This window comes from Globicephala melas, chromosome 6 (genome assembly GCF_963455315.2).
Source record: "Globicephala melas chromosome 6, mGloMel1.2, whole genome shotgun sequence".
NCBI lineage: Eukaryota > Metazoa > Chordata > Mammalia > Artiodactyla > Delphinidae > Globicephala > Globicephala melas.
Genome location: NC_083319.1, coordinates 62,940,555 through 62,962,268, shown reverse-complemented (window position 1 = coordinate 62,962,268; position 21,714 = coordinate 62,940,555). Strand labels below are relative to the sequence as shown.

Genomic DNA, 21,714 nt, shown 5'->3' with positions numbered 1-21,714 from the left:
AAGTACAAGAGAGGGTGTGGGCTTCAGGTAATGTGTGATCCAATGACGCAGTGGCAGTCTGGAAAACTCAATTTTTCTTCTCTGTTCTTTTTGCCATCACAAAGGAGGGGTATTACCTAAAAATTATTATGTGACTTGAACAGGTTCTTCTCATTATCATTATTGCTTATTTGTCTTGACTTTTGCTTGGGCAATGGACTTATACCCTCATAGTATACATGATGCAGAAGAAATATTTTTCAGGAGAGAGATTCCAAAATGCTATTCTAGCTTGTATAAACTTGAGTTGGAGATTATTTGGATGTGTTCCACCCAAAAAATAACTACGTCCTCTTGCTTTCTCCTAAGATTTCCTCACTGCACCAGGATTCTGTGGGTACATAAGTAAATGAAGTCAAGGTCAGATGGTCATGACCTCCCAATGCCCTTTCTTTCTTCCTCAGAGAGATGAGACCCAGTCAGACACACTGTATGTTTCAGTGCCTCTATTCTATAAACAGTTTGTTATATGAAGAGAGACAGATTACTCTACATGTTTTCAAGAGATATAATTTTTACATTTTTCACATGCCTGGCATTCTCTCTCAGTCATTCCTTCCTCCTAATGGATTTCTTGTAGACACAAATATATTTATTATCCTAACATTCTTTTCTTTCTTCTTCATCTCTTTTCAATCTTGTCTGTTTTCAACGGAGAAAAAAGTTAAAGATTGTTTAAAATGGTCTATTTTTTTTCTAACATTGAAGAAACTGAAAAAAAAAAGTATCCAAACTCCTTTCTTTTATTTTAGAAACTAGAGGCCGATTGAAACCATAAAGTCAGTCAGCCAACACTGATAGAATATAAAAACCTTTCTGCAAACTATAATAAATAAAAATGCATATCTGTTATACATTAGTTAACCCTTAGGCAGGAGGAGATGTAGACACATCAAGTAGTTTGCATTTAAATGAAGCATTATTAATAAGAGTCACGGCTGGTTAAAGGTTTGGAAATAATCCATTGTCCCACAGTAAGAATTCCTCCAAAGTCATTTAGTCCTGGGGAAAGAATCTGGTTCATACACAGTGCTGACCTGAGAGCCCTGTAGTGACACCTACCAAGTGAGGGAGGAACTGGCCCACTGTTAGGAGAGCAGAACAAAGACTGTGTTGCCTGGGAGGCAACTCTGTAACTTGATGGATCAAACTTGCAATTTCTAGGATCTATCTTTAATAGCAGACATTAAAGGTTTTGAGTAGACAAGTTGGGTCTTTCACCAGTATTAGAGTTTTATGTACTCAGTTGATATTTGTACTTGTTAAATTATAATAAAAAATAATTCTAGCCAATCCTGGAAGTCCTCAAAATTTTCCCTTACAAAAATAGTCTGAACGTTACTCAAATTTGAGAAAAACAAATTGCTGTGCCGAATGCCTCCCTGGGAATACAGCTGGGATGCAGACAACGTTCCTAATTCCTTCATCTTCAGATCCCGGAGCCTGTGCTTGACAGGAAATAGAAAGACTTATTAACCTGTATTTTCAACCCACCCCATAGACAAGAGCAACTCTACTTTATCCTCTATATACTTGGGTTTTCTCTGTAAGATTTTATTTTATTTTTTTTTATTTATTTATTTTTTTTTTGCGGTACGCGGGCCTCTCACTGTTGTGGCCCCTCCCGTTGCGGAGCACAGGCTCCGGACGCGCAGGCTCAGCGGCCATGGCTCACGGGCCCAGCCGCTCCGTGGCACGTGGGATCTTCCCGGACCGGGGCACGAACCCGTGTCCCCTGCATCGGCAGGCAGACTCTCAACCACTGCGCCACCAGGGAAGCCCTGTAAGATTTTATTTTAATTAAAAAACATTTTTTTTAAACCAGTGCAATATACCACACTGCCTTGTCACTCTAGAAAGTCTTGGGTCCTCTGGGTGAGAACAAGCAGAAGAGAATGGAGCAGTAATGATACAGGTTTACTTCAAAAGGAGATGTCCCTGAGTGGAATCATCCCAGTTCTGGGTAATTTTATGGAAGAAGTAACGTAGGCAAAATGCCTTTTTGACTTATGATGTATTACCATTTAAGATGGGCATGTACAATTTGCTTTGCTAAATGAGACCAGAACAGTAGTATCTTTTTAACCCACGCTTTGTTTTAATCTCATTTGTAAACTTGCAACAAACCAAGTTATTAAATCCTTTAAGCTGGGCTCTTTTCCTATGGTTCAATAGAATAAATGCCATTTTACCTTTCAACACCCTTAGAATACTTTTAGTAACTTTTAAGGAACCCTTAGTTACTTTTAGTAACTAGTTATGGAATCATTCTCCTATTCTTCTTCTACCAGCTAGCATTTCATGCACTTACTTCCTTTGCATCTGAGAATGACCAGATTTGGAAATGGACAAATGGAAGAACTTTGCTATTCAAAGAGGAGGAATCCTCTGGAATTTCTAAGCAATAAGAGAATACTCTCCAAATGGGATGCTGGAGATGACTCTATGGCAAGAACAAAAAAGTTATGTAGAGAAATCATTCATTCTTGCATTCACGTATTCGTCCCATGTCAAGTGAACACTGATAAGGTATGAAACATTTTGCTAGGCTCTGAGGATGATCTGGTGAAGTGGGCCCTGCTCTTGAGTAGTTTATGGTCTAAGTGGGAAGAGAAACATTGCATATATAGCTAAATGTATAATTTCAAAGTAGGATGAATACTGTGAAGCAAAAGTACAGATGAGAATGTATCTCAGTGGGTTTATCCTAACTTGTGGGAATCATGGAGTAATGTCCATGGCTGTGCCGTTCACTGAAACACTGAACTGTGAAAGATGGCCAGGCCTGAGCAAATATCATTGTTCCATTCTGGGTAATCTAGGTTTGAGACAGGCATATGGGGAAGTCAAATAAAATCAGATAGATGGAGAAGTCTGCATTGAAGATAACAGCTTAGGAATCCTTAACCAATAAATGATAAGCTAGAGGTGAGAATGAACTGACTTAGGGATAGAGTTGAAAAGAGGGCCTATCACTAAGTCTTGAGGAATTCCATTTAAAGATTAGGGAGAGATTAGTTGGCAAAGAATATCAAAGAGTGGTCTGAAGACAGAGGCAGAGCAACTTTGCAGCTAATAAAGGTGAAGATTCTGGGTCCTTCTCTTGCTTGGGAGGAGCCCTAGCAACGGGTTTACACGGTCATATATTTTTGTAAAATTTTCACAAGAAAGATATCTTTGTTTTTCTTTTCTAAAAGCAGAGCCCCAAATTGTATGAGCTTCAGGTCTCACACTTCTGCCCCTAACTAAGAGGAAGGAGCAAAACCAAGAGTGAGTGATTGCCTGGAATTGCAAGGGGAGGGGAACAGTTCAGGAAGAGAGAGTGCAACAGTTATGAACGCATCTGAAGAGACAGGAATATGAGGAGAGAAACACATCTGCTGGATTTAGGTAGTGGGAGGTCACTGGTGTCCCTAGCAAGGGCCCGTTCTGTACTATGAAGGGGTAGGAAGCCAGATGCAGTTGGTTGGTTTCAACAAACTTAACTAAGAAGGAGAGGGGAAAAGTGTGGTAGCTGGGGAGAGACAGGTTTGGGAAGTAGCTTATTTGTTTCCTCTCTCTCTCTCCCCGCTCCCTCCCCGCTTCCCTCCCTCCCTCCCTCCCTCCCCTTCTCTCCTTCTATTTCTCTTTTCTCCTTTTTTGTCTCTTTTTCAGAATGGAGAGACCTGAGAGTGCTGATTGAAAGGTTATGCAACATAGAGATGTGTTGAAGAGACAACGAACAGAAAAGATAAGGTAAATGAGTTTTTCCTTTATCCTATCTTAACTTTCATTTTCAAAAGACCCAGAGGAAATGAATATCCATAGACTATGAAGAAATCTACTCCATGTTTTTGTTTCCCCGTGGGAAAATCTATACCAATTCATATGTTTATAAAAGAGCAAGCGTCCTTGGGCTGAAGACACTCTCTTCAGCCCAGGGCACTGAGCTGACTACTCAACTCCTAGTCATTTACAGGCAAATGTTCTATTTTGCAGCTTTCTGAAAATATCCATTTAAAAACTTAAACCAGTTTCCCTCTGAAGTCTTGTATATTTTATAAACTGTGTTTCCCCTTAAATAGTTGGTGAATATTGTAGAAATACAAATACGTTTTTTAAGACAAACCAAATTTACAAGTCTGCTAAAGAAAAACAGACCTTTAATTCAGGATATTAAAATAAATTCTTTAAATATTTTAATTGGGCTTCTGAGTATCCTTTGATGTATACTTTAATATTAGACTTATGTATTGAAAAAGGGAGCAATTTTCCTCCCCAGAGAATATTCCTGGGACTCAGGGAATTGAGAATATCAGAAAGAAAATCTTAAATGGCACAGAATAGAAATGAGTATGTTTTTCCTGGCACCGTGTATTTCTGCACCCTTCCTCCACTTTTTGTTTGTTTTTTAGTTGGATCATCTGTCTGAGAATGGACATTGATGCGCTAAAAGTTACTTTCTAGAAAGTTAGATTAGCCCCGCCCCCAAGCATCCTCATTAAAGTGCTTCTCATCACTTTAATGAGCTACCAGAGAGCAATCCGCATTAAAAAAAAAAAAAAAAAAGTCCTCAAAACTAGAAATAGAGGCTACCGGTTCCCGCAGGTTACCAGATTCAGCAAATAAAAATACAGGCTGCCCAGGTAAATCCGAATTTCAGATAAACAAAGAATTTTTTAGTGTATATCCTAAACGTTGCATGGGACAGACTTGTCCAAATTAATGCTTCTTTTTTATTTGACCTTGACATTTAAGGGGGCTTTTCTCCAGCAACCGTGCGGAACCCACTCCCCACATCCCCAGCCGAGCGCCCGCGGAGCTAGTTTAAACCCCGGGGCCTGCCGGCTGGGCCGCGCCCCCTGATTGGCCGAGGCGCGCCAGCCGCCCCGCCGGCCGAAGGCGTCACGCAGCCCTGGCAGCCCGGGCCCAGCCGCCGCAGCCGCCTCCGCGGCAGCCCCGGTCGGCGCAAGTGCGGCGCGCGCAGGGGGAGGGGGCGCGGCGGAGCGCGAGGCTGGCGTCGGGCCGCCGGCGGCCGGGCAGGATTAAGTTTCTCGGTCGAGTGGGAGCGTTAGTGCGCGTTCCTCCCGAAGCTCCTCGCCGGGACGTTACTTCAGGACAGAAGAGAGCGAGCGTGGGCGAGGCGAGGCTCCCAGTGTCCCCGGCGACCCCAGCTCTCCAACCCTCCGTTCCTTTCGCGTTCCCGCCGGCGGCGGCTGCCGCGAGCAGGGTAAGCAGCGCCGGGGCCCGGGCCAGGAGGCCGGAGCGCGCCCCCGTGCCCTGCGCGCGCACCGGCCGGGAAGGTGCGCGGCCGCCCGGGGCTCGGCTCGCGGGGCGGGCGGGCGGCCCACCCTGCGCGGCCCGGCGCTACCGGGAAGCAGCTGCTCCTCTGATTGTTGAAAATGATGGGGTCTGGAAGTTTCCTTTGCGACTCGCCGGGTCCCCAAGCGGTCGTTCCGGTTCTTTCAGCCACTTCTCCCCTCCTTTTGCTCTTGTTGATTCTAAGAGGTTGAAAAGTTTCGTCTTTTTGTTCGCCAGGAGGGGCATAGTAAGGGTGCTGAGGAGGCGGACCCCGGGCCTGGCACGCGGGCCGGGCGCAGCGGGGCGCGGGAGCCTGTTGCTGTCTGCTGCGGTGGCCGCGCCCCGGGTCGGACGCCCACTCTATCGTTACGCGGGGGTGGGGAGACGCGCCCCCAGACTGGCGCCTCTCGCCTCGGCTGCGGGACACCCAGAGCGCGCGGCTCACTGGTATCCGCCCCCACTTTTCATCCCTCTGCCAGACGCCAGTACCCTTTCGTCAGCTGTCCGCGTTGGTGGGAGTGTTTTGCTCCCGCCTCCCCTTTTATCCCCCCACCCCGCGGCGATGGGGCGCCTTTGTCCGCAGTTTCGCAGCCCCGGGATGCCGGATGTTTGTAGGGAAGCTTTGTTCCGAAGTGTGTGTGTGTGTGTGTGTGTGTGTGTGTGTGTGTGTGTGTGTGTGTGTGTGTGTGTGTGTGTGTGTGTGTGTGTGTGTGTGTGTGTGTGTGTGTGTGTGTGTGTGTGTGTGTGTGTGTGTGTTTCAGCGGTGGTGATGGTGTAAATTCTTGCTGCGTTCTTTTGCAGAGGCACAAAGCCTGGGCTATTCTTTCCTGCCGATCGCGTGGAAATTCATGCTGGGACTGCGGAGAGGGGGAGGGGCCGGGAGAGGGCGGGAGGGGCCGGTGGGAAGTCTCCGTCCATCTCAGCAGCTGGGGCTGCCGAGGTTGCTCTGCTGGGGCGGAATCCGGGTTTGGACGCTGCGGGTCTTGGGCGGAGTGGGTGCGGGTGGCGGCTAGTGTTTCAGAGGTGTCATCAGATAAGAGGACCTTGACTTCACCAACCTAGAAGGAAGACTCTCCAAATTCTTTTGGTGTCGAGAGGGGAATAATCTGAAAAGTGGCCAGACTCTTGTCATCCAGCCTTGTTGGACAGCTGTGGCGTAAACATCCCGTTTGTGTTTCCGTAGGCATTCCTCATTTAGGTTGCCTTTAACAGAATAAGTAACACCTAATCTGAAACATTCATGAAGTGATGGAGTGGGTTTCAGGGTTACATGTTGCATTTGGGTATAGGGAACTACAATGAACTTTTTGTAGGAGTCGCATCATCTAAATTTGTAAAATATATGCTTTAGCCCCGGTAGAATTTAGGTAAATAACTGCATTTAAAACCCAACAAAACTTGGAAGTTTCTTGGCTTGAATTCTAATGCAGTGCACCTGTGCCTTTGCCTGAGGGAGGAGCTGAGAGGGTTTAGAGGGTGGTGGGAGTAATCTTGTCTGGGATGCCCAGATTCCCTGCTTGCTGATGGGCTAGTTTACAGATGGGCCAAGTTTATCTAGACTGGACTCTATCCCTCACTGCCCCCTCACTACCCCCTCCCATTTCAGAGTTCACATTAGGGTCCTTAAAAGCAGAGGTCTGTAAACTTAAGGGCCAAGGGCCAAATCTGTCTGCTGCAGCCTGTTTTTTTCTCTACGGTTTAAGAGCTAGGGATGATTTGTACATTTTTTAATGGTTGAAAAACAAAATCAAAAGAATAATATTTCATGACATGTGAAAAATATATGAAGATCAAATGTCAGTGCACATAGTTTTATTGATGCACAGCCACTCTCATTCTTATTGTCTGTGATTCTTTCTTGCTGTTTGTGGCTGCTTTCGCAGCAGCAGTGGCAGATTTGAGTAGTTGCGTAGTTGAGACAGAGATGGAGAGCCTTCAAAGTCTGAAAAATTTACTGTCTTACTCTACAGAAATAGTTGCCAATCAAGACTAGGCTTCGAAAGTATTGCTTACATACTCCCTCATGTAATGAGCATATTGTTTAATTCCACTGCCTTTTAGGCCCTGTTTCTGGTGTTCTGCGAATTGGCAGACTGTTCCCCAGTAGGCAGACAAATTAATGTGTTGGATTTCTCATTTCCATGTTTCACTCTCAAAAAGTTTTCTTAACCTTTTGGTATCTTTTTAAGAATCTAGGCTGAAGTGGGGTTTGTGATTAGCAGAAATTATATATTTAGCTATTTTAAGTTCAATATACAGCTGTATCTCAGGGTGCTCTGCAGTGAGTTCTGGTGACTTCTAGCTGCTCTGTTACCTGAGCAGCTTTGAGAATTATAGTTCTGCTTATTTAGCTCGACAGAGGCAGGGGTTAGGGGTTGTCATAAGTTCCTTTCCACAGGCAGGTTGTCACTTAGGCAGAGCTAGTTTGGGGAGCCCCTTGACTCTTCATCACTCGTCTTGCCTACGTCATTTGCAAAAACAAACAAAACAATTGATGAAGTTTGTCTCAACACATTACTACTAGATTGCTCAGATGCATACCATAATTCTTACTTGTGTTCTCTCCTTTTCCTTGGCTCCTTTCAGTATTTCTTTTCCCCTCTCTTGTTTCTGGTTTCCTTTCTCCATTTAACACACTCCTTCATTTCATCACGTGAGCCCCCTGACTGTTGTTGCTAGGGGACAGATGTATGTCAGTTTTTATTGTACTCCAGATTCCTATCATATATACAATGCCCTGTTTGGCGGCTGAAGTTCTCTTTGCATCTCAGATACTTTTTTTTGTATATCTTTATTGGAGTATAATTGCTTTACAATGTTGTGTTAGTTTCTACTGTATAAAAAAGTAAGTCAGCTATGAGTATACATATATCCCCATATCCCCTCTTGAGCCTCCCTCCCACTCTCCCTATCCCAGCCCTCTAGTTCATCACAAAGCATCGAGCAGATCTCCCCGTGTTTTGCAGCTGCTTCTCACTAGCTATCTATTTTATTTTTGGTAGTGTATGTATGTCAGTGCTGCTCTCTCACTTCATCCCAGCTTCCCCTTCCCCTGCTGTGTCAAGTCCTTTCTTTACATCTGCGTCTTTATTGCTGCCCTGCCACTAGGTTCATCAGTACCGTTTTTTTAAGATTCCATATATGTGCGTTAGCATACGATATTTGTTTTTCTCTTTCTGACTTACTTCACTCTGTATGACAGACTCTAGGTCCATCCACCTAACCACAAATAACTCAATTTCATTCCTTTTTATGGCTAAGTAACATTCCATTGTATATATGTGCCACATTTTTATCCATTCATCTGTCGATGGACATTTAGGTTGCTTCCATGTCCTGGCTATTGTAAACAGTGTTGCAGTGAACACTGGGGTATGTGTATCTTTTTGAATTATGTTTTTCTCCAGGTATATGCCCAGTAGTGGGATTCCTGGGTCGTATGGTAGTTCTGTTTTTAGTTTTTTAAGGAACCTCCATACCGTTCTCCATAGTGGCTGTATCAGTTTACATTGCCACCAACAGTGCAAGAGGGTTCCCTTTTCTCCACACCCTCTCCAGCATTTATTGTGTGTAGATTTTCTGATGATGGCCATTCTGACTGGTGTGAGGTGATACCTCATTGTAGTTTTGATTTGCATTTCTCTAATGATTAGTGATGTTGAGCATCCTTTCATGTGTTTGTTGGAAATCTGTATATCCTCCTTGGAGAAATGTCTGTTTAGGTCTTCTGCCCATTTTTCGATTGGGTTGTTTGTTTTTTTGATACTGAGCTCCATGAGCTGCTTGTAAATTTTGGGGATTAATTCTTTGTCAGTTGCTTCGTTTGCAGATATTTTCTCCCATTCTAAGGGTTGTCTTTTCATCTTGTTTATGGTTTCCTTTGCTGTGCAAAAGCTTTGAAGTTTCATTAGGTCCCAATTGTTTATTTTTGTTTTTATTCCCATTTCTCTAGGAGGTGGGTCAGAAAGGATCTGGCTGTGATTGATGTCATAGAGTGTTCTGCCTATTTTTTCCTCTAAGAGTTTTATAGTGTCTGGCCTTACATTTAGATCTTTAATCCATTTTGAGTTTATTTTTGTGTGTGGTGTTAGGGAGTGTTCTAATTTCATTCTTTTACATGTAGCTGTCCAGTTTTCCCAGCAGCACTTATTGAAGAGTCTGTCTTTTCTCCATTGTGTATTCTTGCCTCTTTTGTCAAAGGTAAGGTGACCATATGTGTGCAGATTTATCTCTGGGCTTTCTGTCCCATTCCATTGATCTATATTTCTGTTTTTGTGCCAGTACCATACTGTCTTGATTATTACGGTAGCTTTGTTGCATAGTCTGAAGTCAGGGAGCCTCGTTCCTTCAGCTCTGTTTTTCTTTCTCAAGATTGCTTTGGCTATCAGTGTCTTAGTGTTTCCATACAAATTGTAAGTTTTTTTTGTTCTAGTTCTGTGAAAAATGCCATTGGTAATTTGATAGGGATTGCACTGAATCTGTAGATTGCTTTGGGTAATATAGTCATTTTCACAATGTTGGTTCTTCCAGTCCAAGAACATGATATATCTTTCCATCTGTTTGTATTGTCTTTGATTTCTTTCATCAGTGTTGTACAGTTTTCTGCATATAGGTCTTTTGACTCCTTAGGTAGGTTTATTCCTAGGTGTTTTATTCTTTTTGTTGCAGTGGTAAATGGGAGTGTTTCCTTGATTTCTCTTTCAGATTTTTCATCATTAGTGTATAGGAGTGCAAGAGATTTCTGTGCATTAATTTTGTATCTTGCTACTTTACAAATTCATTGATTAACTGTAGTAGTTTTCTGGTGGCATCTTTAGGATTTTCTTGGTGTAGTTCATTTATCTTTTAAATGCATATATATGATGAGGGAGTAGAGACTCTCCCCAGAGTTTACTGTATCTGTGCAAGGCTTGGTGCTTGGAGACATTGATGGAAATCCTTGAAATGTAATTTTGCATTGATCAGGCCTTTAGCCTTTAGCTGATGTGGTGGAGAGGCTCTGCTTTACAAACAAAGAAATGGACCCATTTCAGATTAAGGGATTTAGAAGCTGGGGAGTAACAGTTGCCTGGAAGATACTGTCCTGAGTTAAGAGCAGATTAATAGACTTGATTCAGGTTGAGTTGCAGGTGGGTTCCCTTTTGTATATTTATAATACGCACAAAGTACTCTGTGCTTTTCACAAAATATCTTCGGGCAGGGTTGACGTCTTGGGTTGGAAATGTCCCTATATATGCTAGAGCAAATGACACATCTATCAGCAAAAGCTTCTATGATTCAGAGTAAAGAAGCAAACAACTTCCTGTAGAATTCAGGACTGCTTGATGGTGCATGTGAATGATGATAATATCACCAGTTATATTTCCCAAACAGTTATATGTGCTCTTAAAACACGTTTGGCCTAAAGTAGGAATTCATTTGATATTGTTACATTGTTACATACATTATCAACCCCATATTTATAACAAGAAAGGTATTATTTTTTCTTGTAAATTAGTTTCCTGCTTAAAAGAGCATCACTATAAATACAGTTGGGAAATGATGTTTAATATGATAAAGTTAATGTACTATAATTAAATAATTATAGTGGGGTTCCACATGGGTGAATAAGAATAAGGAGATGAACTATTTCTAGATAGAGAAAACTGATACCATTGCCTTCCTGTGAAACACTTGCCAAGAAGATCTGAGGTAGTTATTCATTGAGTAGATGGTAATAGATGGATTAGGAGGTATGTTGAATTGGGTTAGGCACTGGGGAGAACACCAAATAAATACTGTTGGAAGCTTACTGTCTTAGTTGGAAAAATAGACACACAGAGGAAAGAACAAAAAGGTTTTACATGTAGTAAAAGTTACAGTGATTAAAGGAGTTAGACATCAACATTGGGTTCCTTGCTGGCAACTTGTAGATGGATTAAGGGCCTACCCCAGTGACCTCATTTAACCTTATTTACCTCTTTAAAGACCCTCTCTCCAAATATAGTCATATTCTGAGGTATTGAGGGTTAGGACTTCAACATATGACTTTGGGGAGGAAACAATTCATAAATTCTTACAGAGACTGTAAGGCTCTCACAGACTGTAGGTTGTAAACTGGTGAGACCTTGAAGAATTGGACTGGCTTCAGGGTAAGGGAGGGAGGTCCTGTAGGAGGCTATTGTGGTGGTATACCTAAGCTGTATTGTGGTAATTTGATGTTTGGAAAGAAAGGGAAACTACTATGTGAGGAAAAAGTTATTTTATCTTTGGCCTGAGGCCACTTGTTTTCTTTCTTCTGGTGTTCACTGGAAAATTGGCCCTTCCTTTTTGTAGACAGAGCATTCGTTTTCTTTTTAAGCATTTCATAAAAGCATCAATTTTCTTAAAATATTTCTTCTATCTCTCACAAAATGAGTAAAACATTAAATTAGCAAAGATGAAATATTAGTGTTGTAAACATCTCACGATGGTTTTGGAGTGTGATTAAAACAGTAAAATTTATAATTTAAATTATATTGACCTAAAAACTGTGTGTATATCCTATGCATGTTTTATGGTCAGATATTTGGCATAGTCTTTTTCCCCCAGAAATATCTTTCCCTTTTTGGAAAAATATAATTTAAAAAGTAATTCATATCCTATATATCATAAAGTAACAAAAAACTTTTTGAAGCGTTGAAGTTATATTTGTTAGAGCAGTGTTAAAGCAGTTCTTCCAAATTTGGACAGCTGAGTTTAAAAAAAAAAAGGTAAAACAAGGCTTAAATTCTTGCTTTTTTTCTTCTTGCCTGTGGTGGTTAAATTTGTTTGGTCGAGGGAATTCTTGTCTTTATCCTCCTGTTGGCTTTATTTAGATCTGCAAAATCAACATTCATTGTTATTTTCTTGTAAACCACTCTACCTCCGGATCTAGGGTGCCATAACTAAATGCAGGAGGGGAAAGTGAAAGAGAAAACACTGGTAAGAAAGGAAAAGACAGAAACATCAGCTACTGGACAACAAAAACTCAAGGAAAAACCTATTTAGTTTGTGTTGATGATTTAATGTTGATAGTATGAATACCTTTTGGGATACTTTTTTTTTTGGGGGGGGGGTACGTGGGCCTCTCACTGTTGTGGCCTCTCCCGTTGCGGTGCACAGGCTCCGGACGCGCAGGCTCAGCGGCCATGGCTCACGGGCCCAGCCGCTCCGCGGCATGTGGGATCTTCCCGGACCGGGGCACGAACCCGTGTCCCCTGCATCGGCAGGCGGACTCTCAACCACTGCGCCACGAGGGAAGCCCCTGGGATACTTTTCATTTACTCTATTGCTTATGTTTTAAAACTATAGTTATAGTAAAATACATAAGGTAATTCTTTCTTTTAGTAACTTTTTTTGATGATAAAAAAGCACGTTTAAAAAATATGGACAACATGAGCTTCCCTGGTGGTGCGGTGGTTGAGAGTCCACCTGCCGATGCAGGGGACACGGGTTCGTGCCCCGGTCCGGGAAGATCTTACATGCCGTGGAGCGGCTGGGCCCGTGAGCCATGGCTGTTGAGCCTGCGCGTCTGGAGCCTGTGCTCCGCAACGGGAGAGGCCACAACAGTGACAGGCCCACGTACCGCAAAACAAAACAAAACAAAATACATATATATATATATATATATATATATATATATACACACACACACACACAACATAAACAACTGCAAAGAAACAGAAAAACTTAGCTGCAATTCTGTCACCTAGGTACTATCCCTCCCCAAAGAAAACAAGTATTTTGTGAAACGAGAATGCTTAACTTATTTTGATATACAAATGAACAAGTACAGCCATTGGTCAGTAGTTTTCAGTAATTGCCCTTTCTCTCAGTGAGGATAAAATGATTTGAGATTATTAAACGTCCATATGTTTGAACTGACATTAATTGCACCTGTTTGAACCAATGTCTCTTGACTCTTTGAGGAGGTATAATATGCCTAACTACCATATGGCACACAGGACACCAGTGGAGAATGCATTTGTAATTCTTGATCTGGGCTTAAAAATTAAATGTTCCATAGACCTATAGTTAATTTTGCAATAACTTTACATTATGTATTGATAATTAGGTGGTCCCTAGCATGCCTTGCTTCAGGGAACACACTGAAGAAAATGGTCATGGGAGTCTGTTATCCTGTGCTTATAAGACATCAATACACTAACAAAACTGTGATGACAGAACCATAAATATTAAAGATTATTTTACAGTTTAAAAGATCTTCTCTGATCTATACAAGGTATGCCCAGCTTCTCTTATATTTTGCTAAGCACCCCTCCCAAACAGGTCCTGTTTGTCTAAGGCATTACTGGATAAAGTTAAAGAAGGTTTAGACCAGATGTTCCCATTTTCTTCCCCCAGTCTTGCAAGAGTATTTCATTTTAATAAGTCAGGCATGAAGTCTGCCTCTGGGCAACATTTATTTCCTGCTGTAGCACTGGAGGGGCCTCAACTATAGGATTCAGTGGAGTTTTGCCTGACACCCTCTCCCTCCTTTCTACCACATTCACGGTTTTCCTGGAACTAGTGAATGTAGTCATCCTGTTCCGGTTGAGAAAAGTACAGCACTGGAATGGCTCTTTATACTATAAACTTCGCAGAATGTACATATATACATATATCTATCTATATTAATAGCCCCCGGGCCTGGATTATTGCCCCCTAGGCAGTGCTATTAAGTTCAGTGAACATCTGTTGGGTGCTAAACTCAGGACGTTTAGGCTTCCCCCTTCTCTCAGGGAGGGGAGAGGGCTTGTTTAAGTATTTTACTGAGGTATAATTTATAGTTCACATATGATGGACTGCACATATTGAAAGTGTACAGTTTGTTGAGTTTGGACCCTTGTGAAACCAGCCTCGCAGTCAAGACAGTGCACATATCCATCCCCCGCAGATTTTCCTCACGCCCCTTTGTAATCCTTTCTTGCCTCTCCTACTTCCCTATCTCAAAGTAACCACTGATCTGCTTTTTGTCACTATAGTTTGCATTCTCTAGAGCTTTAAATAAATGGAATCATACAGTGTGTTCTTTTTGTCTGACTGCTTCACCGTGTATTTTAGGATTCATCCTTGTTGCCTGTACTCGTGGTTTATTACTGTTTATTACTGAGAAATAGTTCATTTTATGGATATAGCATTCAGAGTTTTTGAAATAGTTTTAGAATTCTCCTATACTTCATCCATTGCCTTGTAGTGTACTTGTGCTTGGATTCAACTATGTTGTGTCAGACTCTTGTATTTGACAGTTTTATTCAGTCTTCTTAAATTCATGCCCCTTTTGGATCAACATAAAATTTAAGTACCCTTATTTAATGTTTACATGAAGTTCAAAAATATGTAAATCATATTTTATTAAAAAAAAACCCTGGCAATTGTAAAATAGGGAGATTTAAATTTTTCAAATTTTTGAAAATATCAGGTGATTAATTTTTTTAAAGTCACGTGAGCGTTGAGGTTTTCCACAAGCTTTTGTATACTACCTTGTGAAGTCAGTTTCAATATTGAGCCCAAAACTGTATTTCCAGATTGCTTGCCTAATTCTCCTGACCCACGTGCATATTTTTGGTAGTTCTTATAATTTTTGGTAGATTTATTGGTCACTTCTTATGACAACTTTATGTGACAGTCCTATAGTGATTTGGATAACAAAGGAGTAATTTGGCACCTGAATTATACACATAATTGCCATTCATTATATGTTACACCTAAGATCATCAGACATACCAAGAATTGGAGAAAGGATGGTCATTATATTATGAAAACATGTTATTCTTACTGGGGTCATTCAGGTTTTTCAGGCCATTTTTAACATTTTTGTGTTTGTCTCTACTCTCTGATCACTTGATTGAAATTGAGTGGCTAAACAATAAAAAAAAACACAAACCCCAAAGCAGCAACACCATTTAAAGCAGATGTGCTGTCTGGATTATTACAAAAGTAAAAGTTGGTTTATAATCTTAATTTTAACAGTCCTTTGAGTACCATAGTAAAATACAGTTAATGCATGTAGTTAAATAGTAGATGTGTTAATTAAGAAGCAAATAGTCATGTTTATTGAAAGAGAATGAGACCTTTTAAATTGTTTTCAGAGGCGAAGTACCGAGTGGTCAAGATGGCCTTAGTGAGTCCTATAGACTTACATAGGGTGACTAAATAGTGTAGCCTATTAAAGTTATCTCTGAATTAGTAATTAGGAGATTGAATTGGTCCATGCTTATTTATCTTACGTGGGTAAGGTTTGTGTTTGGGTAGATTCATATTAATTCAGACTTCTTTAAATAATTTTCCCTTCTCTGAGCAACGTGGAATCTTGCCAGCACGATATAAGTTGTTATGTCTTTGGCTGACTTTCCTCATTGTATTCTCAGGAGTGTACACTACCACTGCTTGATGAGCTTATCAGCTGATTTAGACAGTGACACCTCTTTGCTTTCAGAGGGATACAGAGTTCTCTCTAATGAGTCTTTAGTACAGATTATGAAAAACACTACTTTTATTACTGTGAAGAAATTTTAATTTCTTCTTGAACGTTTGCATATTCAGTTAATGGAAGATCCAGAGGTGAATTTGTTTTGGTTTAGTGTGGAGGTAAATAAGAGAGCGTCATGGCTGATTTATATTTTTTAGATGTATTCTCCTCCGTGTATGTAGATATTATTTCATCGTGGAGCTTGCTGGAGTATTTTTGATTCCACTGGAATTAAAAAAAATTTTTTATATGGCTCTTTAACTTTTAAAGTAATATTTTTCTACAGTGTCATTTTATTATTATCCTATTATAAGGTCAGCTTTTTTCTTTGTTTTTTTAAAATATCTTTATTGGAGTATAATTGCTTTACAATGTTGTGTTAGTTTCTGCTATATAACAAAGTGAATCAGCTATACATATACATATATCCCCATATCGCCTCCCTCTTGCGTCTCCCTCCCACCCTCCCTATCCCACCCCTCTAGGTAGACACAAAGCACTGAGCTGATCTCCCAGTGCTATGCGGCTGCTTCCCACTAGCTATCTATTTTACATTTGGTAGTGTGTGTGTATATATATATATACCAATGCCACTCTCTCACTTCGTCCCAGCTTACCCTTCGCCCTCCCTGTGTCCTCAAGTCCATTCTCTACATCTGTGTCTTTATTCCTGTCCTGTCCCTCGGTTCTTCAGAACCTTTTTTTTTTAGATTCCATATATATTTGTTAGCATACGGTATTTGTTTTCCTCTTTCTGACTTACTTCACTCTGTATGACAGACTCTAGGTCCATCCACCTCACTACAAATAACTCAATTTCGTTTCTTTTTAAGGCTGAGTAATATTCCATTGTATATATGTGCCACATCTTTATCCATTCATCTGTCGATGGACATTTAGGTTGCTTCCATGTCCTGGTTATTGTAAATAGTGCTGCAGTGAACATTGTGGTTTATGACTCTTTTTGAATTATGGTTTTCTCAGGGTATATGCCCAGTAGTGGGATTGCTGGGTCGTATGGTAGTTCTGTTTTTAGTTTTTTAAGGAACCTCCATACTGTTCTCCATAGTGGCTGTATCAATTTACATTCCCACCAACAGTGCAAGAGGGTTCCCTTTTCTCCACACCCTCTCCAGCATTTATTGTGTGTAGATTTTTTGATGATGGCCATTCTGACTGGTGTGAGGTGATACCTCATTGTAGTTTTGATTTGCATTTCTCTAATGATTAGTGATGTTGAGCATCCTTTCATGTGTTTGTTGGAAATCTGTATATCTTCTTTAGACAAATGTCTGTTTATGTCTTCTTCCCATTTTTGGATTGGGTTGTTTATTTTTTTGATATTGAGCTACATGAGCTGCTTGTATATTTGGGGGATTAATCCTTTGTCAGTTGCTCCGTTTGCAAATATTTTCTCCCATTCTGAGGGTTGTCTTTTCGTCTTGTTTATGGTGTCCTTTGCTGTGCAACAGCTTTTAAGTTTCATTAGGTCCCAAATGTTTATTTTTGTTTTTATTTCCAGTTCTCTAGGAGGTGGGTCAAAAAGGATCTTGCTGTGATTGATGTCATAGAGTGTTCTGCCTCTGTTTTTCTCTAGGAGTTTTATAGTGTCTGGCCTTACATTTAAGTCTTTAATCTATTTTGAGTTTATTTTTGTGTATGGTGTTAGGGAGTATTCTAATTTCATTCTATTACATGTAGCTGCCCAGTTATCCCAGCAGCACTTATTGAAGAGGCTGTCTTTTCTCCATTGTATGTACTTGCCTCCTTTATTAAAGATACGGTGACCATATGTGCATGGGTTTATCTCTAGGCTTTCTATCCTGTTCCATTGATTTATATTTTGTTTTGTGCCAGCACCATACTGTCTTGATTACTATAGCTTTATAGTATAGTCTGAAGTCAGGGAGCCTGATTCCTCCAGCTCCGTTTCCTTTCTCAAAATTGATTTGGCTATTTGGGGTCTTTTGTGTTTCCATACAAACTGTGAAATTTTTTGCTCTAGTCTGTGAAAAATGCCATTTGTAGTTTGATAGGGATTGCATTGAATCTATAGATTGCTTTGCGTAGTATACTCATTTTCACAATGTTGACTCTTCCAATCCAAGAACATGGTATATCTTTCCATCTGTTTGTATTGTCTGATTTCTTTCATCAGTTTCTTATAGTTTTCTGCATATATGTTTTTTTGTCTCCTTAGGTAGGTTTATTCCTAGGTATTTTACTCCTTTTGTTTCAGTGGTAAATGGGAGTGTTTCCTTAATATCTCTTTCAGATATTTTATCATTAGTGTATAGAAATGCAAGAGATTTCTGTGCATTAGTTTTGTATCCTGCTACTTTACTAAATTCATTGATTCGCTCTGGTAGTTTTCTGGTAGCATCTTCAGGATTCTCTATGTATAGTATCATGTCATCTACAAACAGTGACAGTTTTACTTCTTTTCCGATTTGGATTCCTTTTATTTCTTTCTCTTCTCTGATTGCTGTGGCTAAAACTTCCAAAACTATGTTGAATAATAGTGGTGAGAGTGGAGAACCTTATCTTGTTCCTGATCTTAGTGGAAATGGTTTCAGTTTTTCACCATTGAGAAGGATGTTGGCTGTGCGTTTCTCATGTATGGCCTTTGTTATGTTGAGTTAAGTTTCCTGTGTGCCTACTTTCTGGAGGGTTTTTATCATAAATGGGTGTTGAATTTTGTTGAAAGCTTTTTCTGCAGCTGTTGAGATTATCATATGGTTTTTATCCTTCAGTTTGTTAATGTGGTGTATCACCTTGATTGGTTTGCGTATACTGAAGAATCCTTGCATTCCTGGAATAAACCCCACTTGATCATGGTGTATGATTCCTTTAATGTGCTGTTGGATTCTGTTTGCTAGTATTTTGTTGTGGATTTTTTGCATCTATGTTCATCAGTGGTATTGGTGTGTAGTTTTCTTTTTTTGGGACATCTTTGTCTGGTTATGGTATCAGAGTGATGGTGGCCTCATAGAATGAGTTTGGGAGTGTTCCTTGTTCTGCTATATTTTGGAAGAGTTTGAGAAGGATAGGTGTTAGCTTTTCTCTAAATGTTTGATAGAATTTGCTGGTGAAGCCTTCTCGTCCTGGACTTTTGTTTGTTGGAACATTTTTAATCACAGTCTCAACTTCAGTGCTTGTGATTGGTCTGTTTATATTTTCTATTTCTTCCTGGTTTAGTCTCGGAAGATTGTACTTTTCTAAGAATTTGTCCATTTCTTCCAGGTTGTCCATTTTATTGGCATGTAGTTGCTTGTAGTAATCTCTCATGATCCTTTGTATTTCTGCAGTGTCATTTGTTACTTCTCCTTTTTCATTTCTAATTCTGTTGATTTGAGTCTTCTCCCTTTTTTTCTTGATGAGTCTGGCTAGTGGTTTATCAATTATTTACCTTCTGAAAGAACCAGCTTTTAGTCTTACTGATCTTTGCTGTTGTTTTTTCGTTTCTTTTTCATTTATTTCTGATCTGATCTTTATGATTTCTTTCCTTCTGCTAACTTTGGGTTTTTTTGGTTCTTTCTCTAATTGATTTAGGTGTAAGTTTAGGTTGTTTGAGATTTTTCTTGTTTCTTGAGGTAGGATTTTATTGCTATAAACTTCCCTCTTAGAACTGCTTTTGCTGCATCCCATAGGTTCTGGGTCATCATGATTTCATTGTCATTTGTTTCTAGGTATTTTTTGATTTCCTCAGTGATCTGTTGGTTGTTTAGTAGCATATTGTTTAGCCTCCATGTGTTTGTATTTTTTGCAGTTTTTTTTCCTGTAATTGATATCTAGTCTCATAGCGTTGTGGTCAGAAAAGATACTTGACATGATTTCAATTTTCTTAAATTTACCAAGGCTTGATTTGTAACCCAAGATGTGATCTCTCCTGGAGAATGTTCCATGAGCACTTGAGAAGAAAGTGTATTTTGTTGTTTTTGGATGGAATGTTCTATAAATATCAATTAAGTTCATCTTGTCTAATGTGTCATTTAAAGCTTGTGTTTTCTTATTTATTTTCATTTTGGATGATCTGTCCACTGGTGTAAGTGGGGTATTAAAGTCCCCTACTGTTATTTTGTTACTGTCGATTTCCCCTGTTATGGCTGTTTGCCTTATGTATTGAGGTGCATAAATATTTACCATTGTTATATCTTCTTCTTGGATCGATCCCTTGATCATTATGTTGTGTCCCTCTTTGTCTCTTGTAATAGTCTTTATTTTAAAGTCTATTTTGTCTGATAAGAGAATTGCTACTCCAGCTTTCTTTTGATTTCAATTTGCATGGAATATCATTTTCGATCCCCTCACTTTCTGTCTGTGTCTGTAGGTCTGAAGTGGGTCTCTTGTAGACAGCATATATGTGGGTCTTGTTTTTGTATCCATTCAGCCAGTCTGTGTCTTTTGATGGGAGCATTTATTCCATTTACATTTAAGGTAATTATTGATATGTATGTTCCTATTACCATTTTTAAAATTGTTTTGGGTTTGTTATTGTAGGTCTTTTCCTTCTGTTGTGTTTCCTGCCTAGAGAAGTTCGTTTAGCATTTGTTGTAAAGCTGGTTTGGTGGTGCTGAATTCTCTTAGCTTTTGCTTGTCTGTAAGGGTTTTAATTTCTCCATCAAATCTGAATGAGATCCTTGCTGGGTAGAGTATTTTTGATTGTTTGAGTAATATGTTTCTCGGCGTGTTTCTCCTTGGATTTATCCTGTATGGGACTCTCTTTGCTTCCTGGACTTGAATGACTATTTCCTTTCCCATGTTAGGGAAGTTTTCAACTATAATGTCTTCAAATATTTTCTCAGTCCCTTTCTTTTTCTCTTCTTCTGGGACCCTTATAATTCAAATGTTGGTGCATTTAATGTTGTCCCAGAAGTCTCTGAGACTGTCCTCAATTCTTTTCATTCTTTTTCTTTATTCTGCTCTTCAGTAGTTATTTACACTCTTTTTTCTTCCAGGTCACTTATCCATTCTTCTGCCTCAGTTATTCTGCTATTGACTCCTAGATAATTTTTCATTTCATTTACTGTGTTATTCATCATTGTTTGCTTGTACTTTAGTTCTTCTAGGTCCTAGTTAAATGTTTCTTGTGTTTTCTCCATTCTATTTCAAAGATTTTGGATCATCTTTACTATCATTACTCTGAATTGTTTTTCAGGTAGACTGCCTCTTTTCTCTTCGTTTGTTCTTGTGGGTTCCTACCTTGCTCCTTCATCTGCTGCATATTTCTCTGTCTTCTCATTTTGCTTAACTTACTGTGTTTGGGGTCTCCTTTTCACAGGCTGCAAGTTCATAGTTCCTGTTTATTTTTGGTGTCTGCCCCCAGTGGATGAGGTTCATTCAGTGGCTTGTGTAGGCTTCCAAATGGAGAGGACTGGTGCCTGTGTTCTGGTGGGTGGGGCTGGATCTTGTCTTTCTGGTGGGCAGGGCTGCATCCGCTGGTGTGTTTTGGGGTGTCTGTGACCTTATGATTTTAGGCAGCCTCTCTGCTAACGTGTGGGGTGTGTTCCTGGCGTCCAGCAGTGGAGCTTGCTGGCCGTTGGGTGGAGGTGAGTCTTAGCATTGAGACAGAGATGTCTGGGAGAAGTCTCGCTGATTGATATTACAAGGGGCCAGGAGGTCTCTGGTGGTCCAATGTCCTGAACTCGCCTGTCCCACCTCAGAGGCTCAGGCCTGACACTAGGCTGGAGCACCAAGACCCTGTCAGCCACACGGCTCAGAAGAAAAGGGAGAAAAAAAGAAAGAAAAAACAAATTAGAAAAAGAAATAAAATAAAATAATTATTAAAATAAAAAAGTTTAAAAGTAGTAAAAAAAAGAATAGAGCAACCAAACCAATAAACAAATCCACCAGTGATAGCAAGCGCTAATAACTATACTAAGATAAACATAAAACTAGAAACAAACTAAACGCAGAAAGCAAGC

At 40.2% G+C, this 21,714-nt stretch overlaps 1 protein-coding gene across 6 annotated transcripts in view; it reads left to right on the top strand.

The window, feature by feature from the left end:
* Window positions 1-5,013: 5,013 nt before the first annotated feature.
* The window catches only part of MPDZ (multiple PDZ domain crumbs cell polarity complex component), a 167,851-nt gene continuing 151,150 nt past the window's right edge, over window positions 5,014-21,714 (top strand). For all 6 annotated transcript variants that reach the window (XM_060300935.1, XM_030877169.2, XM_030877168.2 and 3 more), the window contains exon 1: window positions 5,014-5,248. The gene's annotated coding sequence lies outside the window, so the exon portion shown is untranslated. The remainder of the gene's footprint in view (window positions 5,249-21,714) is intronic.